This window comes from Lissotriton vulgaris, chromosome 4_1 (genome assembly GCF_964263255.1).
Source record: "Lissotriton vulgaris chromosome 4_1, aLisVul1.2, whole genome shotgun sequence".
Lineage (NCBI taxonomy): Eukaryota > Metazoa > Chordata > Amphibia > Caudata > Salamandridae > Lissotriton > Lissotriton vulgaris.
In genome coordinates, this window is record NC_141691.1 from 1,488,023,552 (window position 1) to 1,488,040,632 (window position 17,081).

Consider the following 17,081-nt stretch of genomic DNA (forward strand, 5'->3'; position numbering starts at 1 on the left):
TGATAACTTCCCCACACTAACATGCAGTCGCGGTCCAATGCGGGTATCAACGGCGGGACCGGGTAGGGTTATTCCTACGGACGATAACGAGGGAAATTCATTATTTATTTAAATTTCTCTCTGCATCGTCTCTGGAAATCCCCCCCATCTGGCTCCACCGCTGTTATCTGCACAGACCACGGCTGCTAATATGTGATTACTTAAAATCACCTTCTGGGCAAGGGGTTCATAACCCTATGGTTTATAGACAGTTTCCCGGAAACCAGGATAAGTCATAAAAAGAACATTCATATAAAGTTCTCAATTTTGTCTTAAGTGTTGGTTTAATGTGTCACCTTTGCTTCATTTGACCAATCTGCATAACATTTTCCCAAAAAAGTGTCAAAGGAGATTCTGTGTGTCATGGAAAGTTTGGGGTTGACCACTGTAGTGGAGATTGAGTACTAGGGGTGCAAATTAAGGGTGTGGTTGCTATGTTAATTTCCATAGGAACACTTTGTCGAACCTACAGCCCAAACAGCTGGACATAATACGACCAAATTTGGCAGAACGTTAGATGTTGTTATGCATTGTTATTTGGTGCAAATCAGTTCCGTACTGTTTGTGAAATTTAAGCCAAAAATGATAGTGGTATTTCTGGCTGTGGATATTTTGTGATGATTTCATGATTAATCACAAATTTGCGCACCAACCGGAATGCTCTAACTGGCTGGACACAACCTGAAGAGAAAGTTGCAGCACCATTTCATTGATCAGGAACAGTTCCAGGGGCTGAAAATTTCTGTGAAAGCTAACATAAGGGTGGATGGATATACTCTGACCCCATGTTTGAGAAATGGGAGTATTGGTGACACAAATTATGTGGCCTAAATAGATTTTTTTAATCACACTCAATATTCATGATGATGTTGCGATCACCAGCGTGGCCCCGAGATCACCAGTTGCTGGGACATCGGAAATATTGCAACGTCATCGCGAATATTGGTGAAAATATAAATATATATATATATGATATATTGCAGTTACAAGGAGGTGAATACAAATTATTTCAGAACTGCATTATTACCTCACTAGTTTGTGGTGCTTATTGATGATAGGCTTGAAATGCCAGAACGTCCCTTTTTTTGATGCTTTAGCTGTGCAAACCTCTGAATCATGTCTATGAGGCGGCGCAAAGCCACACTACGTGGCTTTGCATAGCCTTGTAGATATGGTGTAAGACAAAACAGCACAAATCACTGCCGTGCCTTACTCTGCATAAAGGAGGAGTTCCAATGGTGTTGCAGTGGGTTTTCCCATGCAACACCAATGGATTTTGACGCTGAGCAGATTTATTAAATCACCTAACCCCGAGGCTGCGCCAAAACCTTACGCCTCCCCAGAGCGGGAGTTATGAAGAGAATATTTTTATGTCTCCTCGCTGTTTGACTTTTCATGTGTGCTGCATTCTGCATTACTCATAACTGAGATCCTCAGGTTCTAGGTTGGCATGTCTAGCTACTTTCCATATCCAGCTTTTGACACTTACATTTCCTTCTCATTTGTTTATCCAATATATTACTGTAGTCCTTAAAGTGTCCAGTTTAGCAGATGAAATAATAATTATTAGCAGTCCTAACCTGATGTCCATTAAGAGTTTCCTTTCTACCCTACCTGCATTATCAATTATAAGGGCTGGATTACAAGTGGCCCTTGTCAGACGCAATAATTATCGGAGGCTATAGAATCTGACAACCACGTGTTTGGAATTTATCAGGTGTGATAATAATTGTCTACTCTGAGGTTTTGCTGATTTTGGTGCTTACTTCATCAAAGTTGGTGTCCTGGTAAATTGCACACCGAACCTTCCCTGAAAAATTCTGGCAGGCTTCACATATTCACATTTGTTGTCTGAAGGGCACAACGATCCCTATGGCAATACACTCTATGCAGGCACCACCAATGAACATAGGAGAAGACTCCATGTGATCCAGACACAGCAGTCAGACTGATCCTCAACCTGCTCAAATGGATCCACATCATACAGCATCTGAGAGACATCCATTGGCTCACTATCCGGAAAAAGATGCAAATTCAAACTGCTGATCCATGCCTACAAAACCGTCCATGACCAAGGAACTGCATACATGACCCTCCCCAACCATCCAGAAACCTCTGCTCCACCTACCTTACCCTAGCTCAGAGACTGCACATTCGGCACTACTGCACCGGAGAATGATCTTTCTCCAACCTTGCTGCCAAATCCTGCAACGCCATGCCTCTCCAACTCCGAACTGCAGCCATCATTGACAGACCTGGCTCTTCAACTGAATTCATGCAATCCAGCATCTGGATACCCTTCCGGGTGATAAGTCATGCTTTACAAATACTGATTGATTGATTGATCTCATTAGCTTGATGAAGAATAAAACTGCCCATCTCACATTAGCAGATGAATAATACAATTGTTCATCTCTGTTAGAACTAGGATTCCTGGTTGGCTGAGGTATGCACCCAGGCAAGGCGGGATCCAACACTCTAGTCAGGGTAAGCTAGATACACACTAAAAGATAACCTGTGCTCACTCTCTGTTAGCTTGGTACAGAACAGGCAGGATTATCTAAAGAGATAATGTGTAACGTATTTGTGCAGCACAGACAAACACTCAGTAACACAACAAATACACCAGAAAAAGACTCCACACAGGTTTAGAGAAAATAGAGAGTATTTATTTCAACAAAATAAGACCAATCAGTAGAAGTCAAGATATGAATTTGTAAAGATTAAATGTAAAAAGAGTGCTTAAAAGTCAATCTTGGTCAAAAGGTTGCCTGAGGATGCGAGGGACAGATGCAAATTCAAAGTTCAGGCTCACCTCATTGGAGGGCAATCGTTGACCCTAAGGATACCATGAATTGATCTTTTCTATGATGTCAGGTATCTGCCTTGTAGGACTTTTCTGAGGTGAAGGCAATGCATTGTCGTCAAACCACGCAGGCTGTAGAACCGTTGTCATTGAACAGCCTCTGAATCATCGTTAAGGGTGATGCATTGGTTTCGATTGGCGCAAAGTTGATGATGCATCGTATTTGTTGCAAAACAGGTGCAGAACCCACTTCTGAGGCCCATCACGTAGAGGGGGCACCTCAGGCAAGTGTAAGAATGCAGAGTCCAGCAGCACTGGTGGAATTCCAGGAAGTCTTTTGCGCCCCTGAGACTTAAAAAAACAGGAGGCAAGCCCTTGGACATCACCTTAAAAACCTTGAAATTGCTGCATGAATACAATGTTGCATATCTCATTTTAAAACCCTAAAATTGCTGAAATTTTTAAACCTGTATATATTATAACTGGTACTGTGATTGGCACGGCGTGTTAAAGCCGGGCTTGTGACCTTACCTTTGCCGCCAGCGCCCCGTTCCACCACGGGATCACCCGCTTGTTGTGGAGGGTGTCGGCGAATATCCAGTTATCCCACCCTGACTGGCTGATTAGTGTCACACGGGTTTCTGCTCCTAGGTCCTCCCCTACTTAACCCGGAAGCCTTTCTCCGCGATCAGCGGACGCACCCAGCGGGCGCGCGCCGAAGTCGCATCTAAGTCCAGCCCGTCTGCGCCCGTCCGCGCCCGTCCGCGCCCGTCCGCGCTGAGGACGCGCTGGACGCGCTGGGGGCTGCAGAAGAGGCTGCTATTTCTGTAGTTTCGCAAGTAAGCTACACCTACTCGAGCAGGGACTTAGCAGTACTTAAACCCTCTAAACGATCCTGCCATCATAGGATTACCCTTGAAGCTTTCTGGGGACCCTTCCATTGTTTTTTTTTTTTTAAATATTTTTTTGTCCTCATACGCCAATAAAGATATTTTCAGTATTGATTATACCAAGAATCTTTATGGGAACTCTTTCTGCAGACACCCAGTATAAATCTCACGGTGCCACCATGTGAACAGTCAGCTCAGTCTCTCAATTTACCAGACCCTTAGACTGATCTTCGGGTGGACCATTCTGCAAAAAGGGCTAATCATTGGACAGAGTTGTTATAAACCATCGAGCCAAATAATGCAGGGAGTCCAAAAATGCTTCCTTCTCTTCCATACCATACTATCCAAGCTGAGAGTATGCCTAATTGCCCTAATCCAATTTACATATGTCGGAGCAATGGTGCTCACCCAGAGTTTACATATTTCCCTGCGGGCTAAGACAATTAAATAAAAAAATAACTTATTATTATCTCGTGGTGCATTCTTATAATTAGAAGGAATTCCAAAAAAAACTTGTTGCGTACTAACCTGTATTTCATACCCAAAAAGGGCTTTCATACCTTCTTGTATTTCAAACCAAAATTCTTTAAGTGCGGGACAGGTCATGAACATATGCAGGTCATCTGCTTTTTCCAGATTGCACTTTGGACAACAGGGAGTAGGCCCCTTCGAAAATTTGGCAAGCCTAGCTGGAGACCAGTATACTCTATGGAGAGAAAACAAGTGGTTCCGCTTTAAATTGGCAGGTGAGACCATGAGATGTAATAAGTCAAAGGATGCTTGCCATAAATTCTGCAAGTGCAAGTCGGCGTCCAGTTTTTGATCCCTCCATAGCTGATCTGGGAGGGCGAACTCTTCATCTTCTTCCTTGAGTATTGTCCAATAAAGGACTGATGTTTTAAGTGTTCTAGGTTTCTTCATTAAAAGCTCATCGAAAACAGTCTTGACACCTTTATCCCCTGTAACAGCCTGGGTCCAGCTTTTAATTTGAAAATACTTGAATTTGGATAGATTCTTATCTGTAGGAACAGAAATGTCTTCCCAACTCAAAAGGTTCCCTCCAGGCAATACCTGGCCCCATGTTCTGATATTTGCATTCTGCAAAGCGATAGATAGTAAATCTTTAGTCCATTCAGGAGAGCCAGGAGAGTCCCATATTGGGGCGAGGGCGGAGTAATATGGAATATTCAGCGCTCTTCTAGCTCTGGCCCACACATATGCCATGTCTCTAAAAACCTTTAATAGCACTTTTTTAAAGTAACGCATGTCTTTAAACTTAAACAAAAATGCATTAGATCCTCCCTGGATCTCGGATAACATGTTTTGAAACATAAAGTCTGTTTCTGACTCCCCTAGGGTGTCAAATAACCTTATTCCTGCTTTCAATAATAGGGTCCAGGCATATACTCTCAAATCCGGTGCGCATAATCCACCCTTGCTTTTCTTCCAGCGAAGCTTTTTCCATGAAATCCTTATGCCTTTAGAGGCCCAAATAAAGGAGTTCCATTTGGCTTCAATCTTGCTTAGTTTGGCTTCTTTGAAGGTAAGTGGAATGTTCTGGAATATGTATATTAATTTAGGTAGCAGCATAATTTTTACTACATTGATTCTTCCAATTAGGGTCAGAGGAAGAAGTGACCAGCTTTTTAAGGATTCCGCGATTTCTTTCTCAATTTTTAAAAGATTTTTTTCTGCAAGTTGATTTATGTCCTGCGTGATTTTAATTCCCAGATATCTAATTTGATGTTTCAGGATTGGAATGGAGTTAGCATGGGTTATGTTCCAGCACATACATTCTGATTTGGATTGATTAATCAGGTATCCAGAAACTTGACCAAACTTCTCTGCTGCTTTATATATGAGAGGAATTGATTTGATAGGGTCAATAGTGTACAACATGAGATCGTCCGCATATAAAGCAACTTTTTTCACCCAGTTGTTATATTCAAAGGGTAAAATATCTTGATCTTGTCTAATCTTTTCTGCAAACGATTCCATATATAGATCAAAAAGCAGGGGGGAAAGCGGACACCCCTGTCTTGTTCCTCTCTGAATTTTTATAGGAGAGGATAAACTTCCATTTATTAGTAATCTAGCTGTCGGAGCCGGTAAAATGCTGCTATTGCCCCACAAAAGTTTCTGCCTAAATTAACTTTTTCGAATACTTTAGCCAAGAATTCCCAATTAACGCTGTCGAAAGCCTTGGCGGCATCTAATGTGATAACCGCTAGTGGAACTTTAAATTGAGAGGCAACATCTATTGCACCCACCAAAGCTTGTGTAAGATCTTGTATAGAACGGCCTCTGACAAAGCCCTTTTGGTCTAGATGTAATAGTTGGCCTGCTACCCCGTTTAGTCTCTCTGCTAATATTTTTGCCATAAGCTTATAGTCCGTATTAAGGAGGGAAATCGGCCTATATGAATCACACTGGGATGGTCTCTTCATTTGTTTTAAAATAAGGACCACTATGGCATCATTCCAAGAAACAGGAATTTTACCTCCTTCCTCATATATAGAGGTAAAAAGCAATTTCAAAACTGGTATTATTACAGATGCTAGCACTTTATAGATCTCGGAGGGTAGCCCATCAGGGCCTGGAGCCTTACTTTTTTTAGCGGAATCTATTGCCGAAGCTATTTCAGTGGAGCTAATTTATCTGTTAAGATTTTTGGAAGCCTGATCATCTAAAGCTTTAACCTGATATTGATCTAGCCATGACTGTATTCATTGCTGTTGTGGTAGGAGATCTTCTCTATATACTTCATCAAAATGATGGTAGAAAGCCTGATCAATATCTGTACTTTTATCTGAGATCACATCCATATTTGGTATCTGTACTTCCTTAATAGAGTTCTTCTTGATATCTTTTTTTGTTTTCCAGGCTAAAAGTTTTCCGCTGGCCTCACCATATTCGAAATGTGCTAATGAGCTAGCCTGCCAACGTTTCCTCAGCCTTCCGTCTAATAACTGCTCCAACTGTAATTTACATGTTAGCAGATCTTTCTTATTATTCTCTTGATCTGTCAGGCTGGGATCTAGTGCATCCTGTTCAAGGACTTTAATCCTTGCTTCAATCTGTGAAATTTGTGCCTTGTATTCTGAATATTTTGCAATCTGAAATGCTAATAGGCGCCCTCTCAAAAAGGCTTTATATGTGTCCCAGACAACCGAGAGTGTTACCCATGAAGCTTTCTGGGGACCCTTCCATTGTTGTTGTTATACTTGATTTACTGAGCCAATATCCTCGGACGTCTTAGTTACGCGGTCTTCCACGGTGACGCCGACCCTTAACACCACCTCTGAAGGGGGCTTTCTTATCAATGCCAGATCGCTAGTAAAAAACAACATTGCTTTTAATGACTTTGTCACTGCTAGGAAGCCATCATGGGTCCTCATAACAGAAACATGGGCATCTGCCTCATCGGGTACTGAACTGGTCAACGCTATTCCAGAGGGCTATGCGCTGGCCAGAATGGATATATTTGGCCGTAGGGAAGGAGGATTGGGTATTCTTTACAAGAGCTCTGTCATTTGCCGGATTAAAACCCTTTCCTCCCCCTCAGATCCCTTTCAAACTATTTTCTTTTCTTTAACCTACTCTCCCTTTGTCGCTTTCTCTGGCATCCTGATTTAGCCCCAGGTCGGGTTTTACTCATAGCCTACTCAATATTTTAGAGCCCTATTATGGTTATGGGAGATCGGAATTTCCATCTGGAGGATGCAAGCTCTAGCGACACCTGTTTCTTGGTGGACGCCTTAGCTGCATATTGTCTCCCGCAACTGGTGGATAGCCCCACCCATCAAGCTGGCCACATATTGGATGGGGTCTTTTCCAACGATCTCAGATTGACAGCAGGCTCCCCTATTCCTCTTGTGTGGTCAGATCACCTAGCTGTCCCCTTGGAATTAAAATCCCCTCCTTCCTCCACATTGCCAGATCACCTCAGAAGAAGGGAACCAAAATGGAACTATAGGAAAACTTCTAACGATACCTTGGCCCCGCTTATGGCCAACATCAGAACTGCCCCTATTGGGCAGGTCCATGAGGTTGCGCTGGATCTCTTGAACTCTATCGAAAGAGCGGTGGACCTTTTGGCCCCCGCGTCATACAGTTACTCTGCCAGAAAGAGACCATCTGCCCCTTGGTTCTCAGCGCCCCTCAGGCTCCTAAGACAGAACTGTAGGAAGGTAGGAGAGGCTCAGGTGAATGAGTTGGGATCTCAGAGAAAGGGAAAAGCACAAGATCTTGTTAAGAGAATACAAAATGAGGATAATTGAGGAGAAGCAGGCCCATTTCTCCAACCTAACAGCCTCCCTCACTTTCCCAAGAGAATTGTTCAAGATCGTTGACTCTCTTTGTACTCTGCAAACACATGACCCTGTAATAGGGTCCCAAGAACTGTGCGACAAGATCTCATTGTTCTTCCACTTAAAAATTGACAACATTTATAATTCCCTGGAATCACAAAGGGCTATATTGGGTCTCCCCCTCCTCCTGACCCCACCTTTCATCCACGGTCAACTAAAGGACTCTCAGAACAGTTTGTCTAAATTTCCTCTTCTCACTTTCTTGAATAGAATTAAATCTGGATCCCCTTTGGATCCGTGTCCCCTCAGGGTCTTGAAGGACTGTAGGGAGGTCTTACTGCCTTATTACCTGGAAGTGATGAACCTGGCTATAACGGAAGGCATTTTTCCGGCTTCCTGGAAGAAGGCAGTGGTCAAGCCGTTGCTGAAAAAGCCGACACTAGATCCAGAGATATTAAAGAACTTCCGACCTATCTCACTGCTACCGGCCCCAGCAAAGATGCTTGAGATACATCTTAAGCAACATCTAACTGCCTTTCTTGATTCCTCCGGCCTCCTAGATTTATCGCAGCATGGTTTCAGGAAGCACCACAGTACCGAGTTGGCCCTCACTGTGGTACTGAATAACATACGCTCCAAGGTTGATCGGGAACAGACGACCTTACTGGTCTTGTTAGACCTGACAGCAGCTTTCGACACCCTGTCTCCCCAAGTTTTAACAGCTCATCTTGGGGAGATAGGGGTAGAGGGCCTTGCGCTGAGCCTGCTGTCCTCTTTTCTCAACCAGAGGGAGCAGAGGGTCAAGTTGGGAGAGTTCCTGTCCCCAGCTAAACCTGTGCAGTGTGGGGTTCCACAGGGATCGGCTTTAAGCCCCACTCTTTTCAACATATATGTGGCCCCACTTGCCAGGTTAGTAAGATCTTTCGGGATGGAGGTGGTGTCATACGCTGATGACACAAATTATGATCTCTCTCTCCCACTCGGTGAGTACCTCCGCTCTCAGCTTCAGGAAATGCATGGAGGCAGTTTCACAGTGGATGATTCTGAACTCACTGAAGCTGAACGGAGAGAAAACCGAAGACTTGATCTTTCGCAGAGACCTGGACGTTTGGTCTAACGACTGGTGGCCCCTTTCCCTTACACCGTGCCCACGGCCTTCGAAATCTGGGAGTAATGATCGACAGAGCTCTTACTATGACGGAGCAAGTAAGCAGACAGTCTCCACTTGTTGGGGCATTATTAAGATCTTGAGGAAAATCTTGCACTATCTTTCTTTGAAAGCCCGCAAACAGACGGTGGTGGCCTTAGTTACATCCCGCCTAGACTACTGCATTGCGCTCTACTCGGGCATGAACATTGGCCTGATACAACGCTTGCAGACTGTTCAAAACGCGGTGGCACGGTTCATTCTTGACATCCCTAGCCGCTCATCTGCCACTGTAGCTAGGAAGAGTCGGCACTGGCTCCCGATTCAGGCCAGGATCTCTTTTAAGATCCTGTGCCTTGTCTACGGGGCACTATTTGGAGAAAGCTCTGAAGGTATACGATCTCTGCTGGTTCCCTACACTCCCAGCAAAAACCTACGCTCCTCCAGTAAGAACCTCCTGACTGTTCCTCGGGCTCGTAAAGTCAGGTGGGGTGGAAGGGCTTTCTCTGTGATGGCCCCTAAGCTGTGGAATACTCTCCCCCTGGAATGAAAAACTCTACCCTCTATCGGATCTTTCAGGAAAGCATTAAAAACCTGGCCTTTCGCAGAGGCGTATCTGTAAGCTGGTCATCGGCTCTCTTTAGGATCTCATTTGGTTAGGCACCTTGATGCCCATGGGCTAAGTTTGCACATTATAAGACTGCTTTCATTTCATTTCATTTCACTTGAAGAGAAGGCAGAATCTCCTTCAGTTTCCTTTAGAAGAGTCTGGGAGCAGCAGCAGCAGGCCAACAAGCAGAAATGCAGTACTGCCAGAAATGTAGTCCAGTGGAGTCCTTTAAGCAGCATAGCAATCCTTCTAACAGAGGTTTATTTCAAGTTCCAGAAGTGTCTGATTTTAGGGGGTGATAGACCCAGTACTTATACCCAAAAGTGCCTTTGATGTAGGGGGTGACTTCAAAGCACCTCTCTGAAGAGCACAGGGATCCCTTTCAACCCAGTCCTATTCACTATGCTATCGGTGGTGGGGGAAATCAGTGCTTTTTGTGTAGACAGAACACTACCTATTAAAGTATAAGTGTAAGCCCCTACAATTCCTCCCTTCCCAAGAAGACCCATCAGAAGCCAAATGAATGCATATAAGTGATCAGAATGCAGATGATCCTTACCTTCCTGTGCTTGTGGCTGTCCAGGGGGAATGCACAAAGTGTACCTGTTACCCACCAAAGACCTGTATTGGAGACAGGCTGCCAGGCAAATCGAGCACTTAGTGCAAAGAAATGTCCATATTCTAAAAGTCGCAATTCTAAAACAGTAATGTTAAATCCAACTTCACCAGTAAGGAGGATTTATGATTACCATTCCAAAGAATTTAACTTACATGGCACCCTGCCTTTAAGTTTACTAGGACCCACCTTAGGGGTAAATTATATATAATAAAAGGGGAGGTAAAGGCCTGGTAGGTCGTTTAAATGTCAATTCAAAGTGGCAGTAAACTCTACACACAGGCACTGCAGTGGCCGGTCTGAGTAGCATTTGAGGTACATGCCCTTGGTATATGGTATACTAATTTACAAGGAATTACCAGTACATCAAATATGCCAATCAGCTGTAAAACAATGTCATCATGTTTAGGAGAGAAGCACATGCACTTTAGCATCGGTTAGCAGTGGTACAGGGCTCAGAGTACTAAGGCCAACAGAAAGAATCAGCAAAATGAGAGGCAAAAGGGCTACAAGTCTGGGGAAAGACCACCCTAACGATGACAGGTCTAACAATCTCTCACAACTCAAAAATAGTAGAACGCAATATAATTTCTTGTTTATCTGGTGGTAAGGTGGTCACATCCAAGTCTGTCTCTGATTCTTGGATGTCAGCTTCATATGTTGGTACTGGTCTGCTGAAGAGCTCAGCCCGGGGTACTCCTGTCTTTTTCTATGTTGTGAGCTGTTCTTGCCTGTCTGTGATAAAGGTGTTGCATATTACACCCCATTTAGCACTGACTATCTTTGTGATCTTGCCTCCTCTGTTTGGCTGGCATCTTTATATGTGCCATCATTTTCGAGTTGTCTGCCAGTGTGCTAAACCTGCAATCTCATGTTTATAATGCTTGGTAATAGCTAAAGTTTTCTGTCTGAGTCAAAAAAGCAAGGGGACGGGGGCAACCCTGTTTGCTTCATCTGCAGATTTCGAGTAGTTTGGATAGCAACCCATTATAGTTAAAAATATATAAAAAGACCCTTTCTACACTTTGTTGACAGTTTTTAAGAAATCTGGGACACATATAGCATATAGATCATTCAAATCCTCTTTCTTACAGTCCCATACACACGAATGTTGTGCAAAAAATGTGAAAAGGCAAAATGACCCCTCACGGGCGCACCATCAATAGGGTAACTGGCAGGTACTCACCAGATATGTCCATTTTCTCATCATTGGCGGTCATTTTGCCCAAAGAAAAAGTGTCCAAAATAAATTATAAGTGTATAAACGTGCGTGCAGTGAAGTGACAATGAATCACACTCCACTGTGTGGCAATAAGTGATTACAATTGAGAGGATTCACTCACCTTGCAACAACTTTATTCTTTACTCAGTGAACCCAATTAAAGATAAAAATATAAGCTAGGTAGGATGCTATTTATGCATACCACTGCCAAATGGCAAACTGTTTCTCTGCTTTACATATTTTGGGCAGATTCTTCAGGGCCAGACTCTTCGCCACAGCACCTAGATTGGACACGTCATTCTAAAAAACCTCAATTAGCCACTGTGCCGCCTACCAGCTTAGGGGTTCATGAAATAATGGAAAGGCTCCTCATGTGAGTCCTCCTACACGATTCAATACTGCCGTCGTTAGTGAATCGACCCAGTCCTCACAGAGCATATTGTCTCATCCTTTCTGTGAGACAATACACTCCGTGAAGTTTGGATTCCACTGGCTGTGTTAGGCCGACCATTTCTAATGTTTAAAAGCTGAACTTCTGATAATTGAATGTTTTTAATAGCAGTGCTGAGTTATGAACCAGATGATGTAACCTGAGCCGCACAATGTAACATTGCTTATATTAGTGCAGCAAGAGCACAGTGGAGCATCTGGCAGACATAATTTTGTCATATATGTGGGTTGTGTAAATGCACATACCAGCCCTCCTATAACATTTAGCTTTCCCTGCCATAGGCCACTTTAGGCACCATTTGCAATCGACATATAGGGTTGAATAGGGATTTCCAATGTACAACACATGTTTTAGAGATCAGATACAGGCACCTGACTATTGTTTAGCATTGCTTAAAGTGTGCAAAGTCTTAAGGCCAGAAGAATTGGATCCAGAAAAAGGCTACAGTTTGGGTGTAGTAAAAACTTAATTGGGGAACACCATGTGAATTCATACAGAGATTCATGTGGTAACACTGATTTCTGTATGTTATGCCCTTTACTTGTGGGCTTATTTGTAGTAGCCTGGCATTCTCGTATCCTGGATGTACCCCCTCGGAGTAAATGTTACATTACCCAATAAAAAATCTCATCTGCTACTCTGCATTATAACCAGTGATATTATATCTCCAAATAGGGTACTCCTTCAGTGGCACATGATGTCATTGATGTCACTCTGGTAAAACCAACTAATCAGTAATTTACAGTTCATTAAGTGTTTTTTTAATGTATATTTGGCAGGTGGCGCTTGAATAAAAGGGTCCCAAATGTGGGGCCGACTTTTAACTGTCAATTTGACATTAATGACATCCACATTCTTATAATTTTACCCTCTTCTTCGCAGCAAAGTCTTTAAAATTAGTTGCTCACTTTTTCTTAAAAGACAGAAAGCATTATTTCTTGTATTTCTGACAGGTTCAACTATAATCTCAGGGAAAAACATGTAATGGTTTTGATGTTAGAAGGCATTTATTATCAGGTAACAAGAGAGCCTCTGAATATAGGAATAGGAGAAAGCTGAAACCGGGGGGAAATTATTGATCAACAAACAGTAATAAAATTAGTTTCTCCATTACTTTTCAAACAGGTATAACTCTATGAATAATAATGGTCATGAATCAGACATATTTAATTAATGTTTTATTAGTATTTGGTATAAATTCATAGCAAATACTCAATTCAAACTGACAATTGCGCCGACACATGCTTCAGTGAAAAGAAGACAATTTCGTAGGTTATAACACCTTCAAATGGGTGCCCGAAATGAGATGGAGTATCGCCTTTCGACTATACAGGAGCTCTGTTCATCAATTCCTAAGGATTCATCTCTGAAATCTTCTTCCTCAAATATTGGGGGTACGCTGATACCTGCATTCCCGCTAATTTCATCCTGACCTTGCAGCTCTGGGCTCTTCCCTTTGGATATATTTAGGACCTCTCTTCAAACAGCCTTCTAATGTTTCAACCTGGACTTGTTAATCCACCTGTCTGATCCACTTTGTTGGAACACTGACAGATTTAACCACGATCCCTTCCACCTCGAAGAGACACGTTATATGCTTTTATAGTAGACTACATTTATACTGGATGTAAGCTTTGTTTGTTCCCCACACGTCCTACTTGGATGGTCTTTGCCACCTTGTAAGCTCATGTTGAAAACAATTCCCTTGATCCAAGTGAAATCTCAATACAGTAGTCAGATAAAAACCAAATAATCAATTCTTTCATTCAAAGTAGTAGAACCTACATATGCATTTATTCAATAGTTAAAAAATTCCTTATGAATCCATGTTATACACAATTAAAAACATTTCCTATTACACTCCTTATAAAAACACAATTGCCTTCCCACACTATTCCTATTGTGATGCAATGAGAGTGATTCTTTAAACAATGATTAATTTAACAATTTCTAATTATGGCCAGCATAAAAAGAAGAGACAACACAACAGAATGACATAACCCCTTGTCAAATACAAATACACATTCAAAGTAGATTCTGAAAACCTCCTAGTAGATGTTTCAATTCCATCTACATTTCACTAGGATTGGTTAGTCCTTGAATTGTGTCCAACCCAGAGTTGACGCGTTTCGATGGTATCTTGCTTATAAACCCATCTTTATCAAGACCAAAACATTTCTTGTCTCCTTTTCTTACATCTCTCAGAACTGTATCTTTCAATCCTCTTTTTTTTAAAAAAGCACCTTGTAAACTCTACAATGGGAACCCTGATGAAGGTGTTATAATCTACGGAAGTGGCTTCTTTTCACCGAAATGTGCGTCAGGGCAATTGTCAGTTTCTGTCCATATCTTTGTTTGTGTAAATCCTGGTAACATTTATAGATGCAGTACATCACTATATTGATCAATTGCTAAGGGAAACTTTTTTTTGTACATACATCTATGTGCACGGATGCTTATTGACAACCAGACATACAATTTAGTATCATTTATATGTGGGACATTAAATAATGTTTTTAGTATGTGGAAAGTTTGTTTTTCTCTGTCAATATGATTGTGTGTGAGAATGTGATTGCACTATTTTGTGGTAGCATAGGTAGCTCAATACAACTTAGATGTGTTTAAATTGAGTATTTAATGCAAATATATACCAAATAAAAATAAAACATGAATTAAATATGTCTCATTCAGGATCGCTATTATTTATAGAGTTAGACCTGTTTGAAAAGTAATAGAGAAGCTTATTTTGTTACTGTAAGAATACATTTCTTATACGTATAAGACACATGAAAAACAGCATTGCCATCTCTCTCGTTGCATTCCTATACCCAGGATACATTAAAATACAAATGCAATACTACTCTCTCTGATGGAATATGACTTTTATTTTTCTATCCAAAATCAGTAAACTGACAGCCCGTCATTTAAATGGGTGTTCACACCTTACATATATGCTCTGAAGGCGAGAGACTATTTTCAACTAGAAATAGGGCCGTATAGCACAGTGTGAGATCCCTATTGTGTGCACAAAGGTCCTCAGCCATTCTAATTAGGCTTGCTTCTATCATTGGATCATGGACACATAAAATATCATCAAACCAGCTAGTCGATGGGTGATCTCATAGAAATGTGTTTGTGTATGGTCAAAATATAAAGGAAGCTTTAAGAGCATTGCACCAGAACCAAACAGCATGCTTGCATCACAGTATTTTGGGAGAGTAGAAATGAGGAAATGAGAACATTTGATCAAAAGTTCAGTTAGGTTTCTGAAATTATATGTCCCATCTAATCAGTATCTAGTTAGAAAGTTACACTGAAAGCCAACAGCCCCCAGTTCTGCCCTTTGCTTTATTGGCCTTTTACCAGCTGGATTGTTGTCCAAAGAAAAGTTATTATAAAATCAACAATATATATAGTAGAGGGTATGCCCTAGACCTTCTACGTGTAAATCTACTTTTTGGCTACATCATGTGCTTCAATTCTGAGCTTGACATTCTCTCCCTTCTCCCATTGCTATTCATCATACTTCATATAGTTTCATAGCCAATCCGTTTTTGTACATAACTTTGCAGACTTTCAATTATTTTTCTGTTAATAACACTTCCTTCTTTGTCTTGTTTCTAATGCGATTAAGTGCAAAATTACATATTGCTTGAAATCTATGCACATTGCACCAAAACTGCCAAACCATGGGTCCTTTTCTTGAAGAAAGATTTGGATGTAAAGGTAAGTTTACTATCAAATAAAAATTTTTCATGCTGGTCAAGAATTCACACAAAGGAACTTCAGTCAGGCATACATTTATTTACTACTGCATATACCTCTTCCACTAGCAGAGAGAAGTCAACAGCTGTAAATCCAACTCACAGGGTAAAACTTGGATGTTCCAAGGTCAGAGATATACTCCACCCAAGAGTAACTTCCCTTCCCAGTTAAAAAGGGTAATGCATCACCCCCACGAGAAGGGCTTTCATCAGAAGGATTACATTTTCCCCACAGAGAAAAAAGTATTTTTGAATAGGAAGCTGCATTTCCCCTTGTGAAGTTCTCCACTGTAAAGCATTCCACACACAGGGAATAGGTCATCTATGGTGACGTGCAAAGTTGCCCAACCTTAATACATCACAAATTATGAAAGAAGATGTTTATAGATACATAACATGAATGTGCACTTAGCACATTGTGGGATAATCCATCGATGTAACAGTTTACAACCCGCAAAGTTGATAAGGAAAATGGACCTATGATGGAATAATCAAGGGGTGCTACCTAGTGGACTTTTTGCGTTATAATATATTGTTCCTACCACCAGAGACTCAGGCAATTTCTTTCCAGATTTCATGCAAATCCTTACTGAATCCCTTTGAGATCCCTTCCTAATTTCTCACTCTGCAAACCTCTCTTGTGGATTCCTTGCGGAGATCTTCCTTGATTCCCTACTATCTGAACGGACTTTGAGAGGTTTAGAGCACAACGCTTCCCCTCTAGATACTTGATTAAGTATGGCTTAGGCTAACACTTATTCCTGACCCATGGAAGACACTTGAATGAGCTACTGAAATTCACTTATCTGCTTGATTTATTTTTGTCCTGTCCTCACCTCTTCATAGAAATTCACTGATTTGTGAGTCTTTTGGTTCCTAACCACCCTCCGGACTTTGAAATTCTAGATTACTAATGTGTAGGGGAGAGAGTCTTAGACTATTTTCAGAGCATTAGATATAAATGATACTATTCATTATCACAGTCGCCGAGTTTCTGGTGTGTTTAATACTAGTTCGCCTAAAGCGGCTGGAACTTCCAGTTGTTATTCTGCATCTTTACAGCATTGTCTTAGCAGTAGTGTATTTGAACTTGCTTATTATTTTGTAATAAACCTTTTTAGCTATCGATTCCTGGTCCTCATTGTGTAGCCAAATGTGTTGCCCTGAGAATTGAAATGTGATTGAATGTAAATGCTAACTCCCATCACCTCTTAGATTTAAAAGGT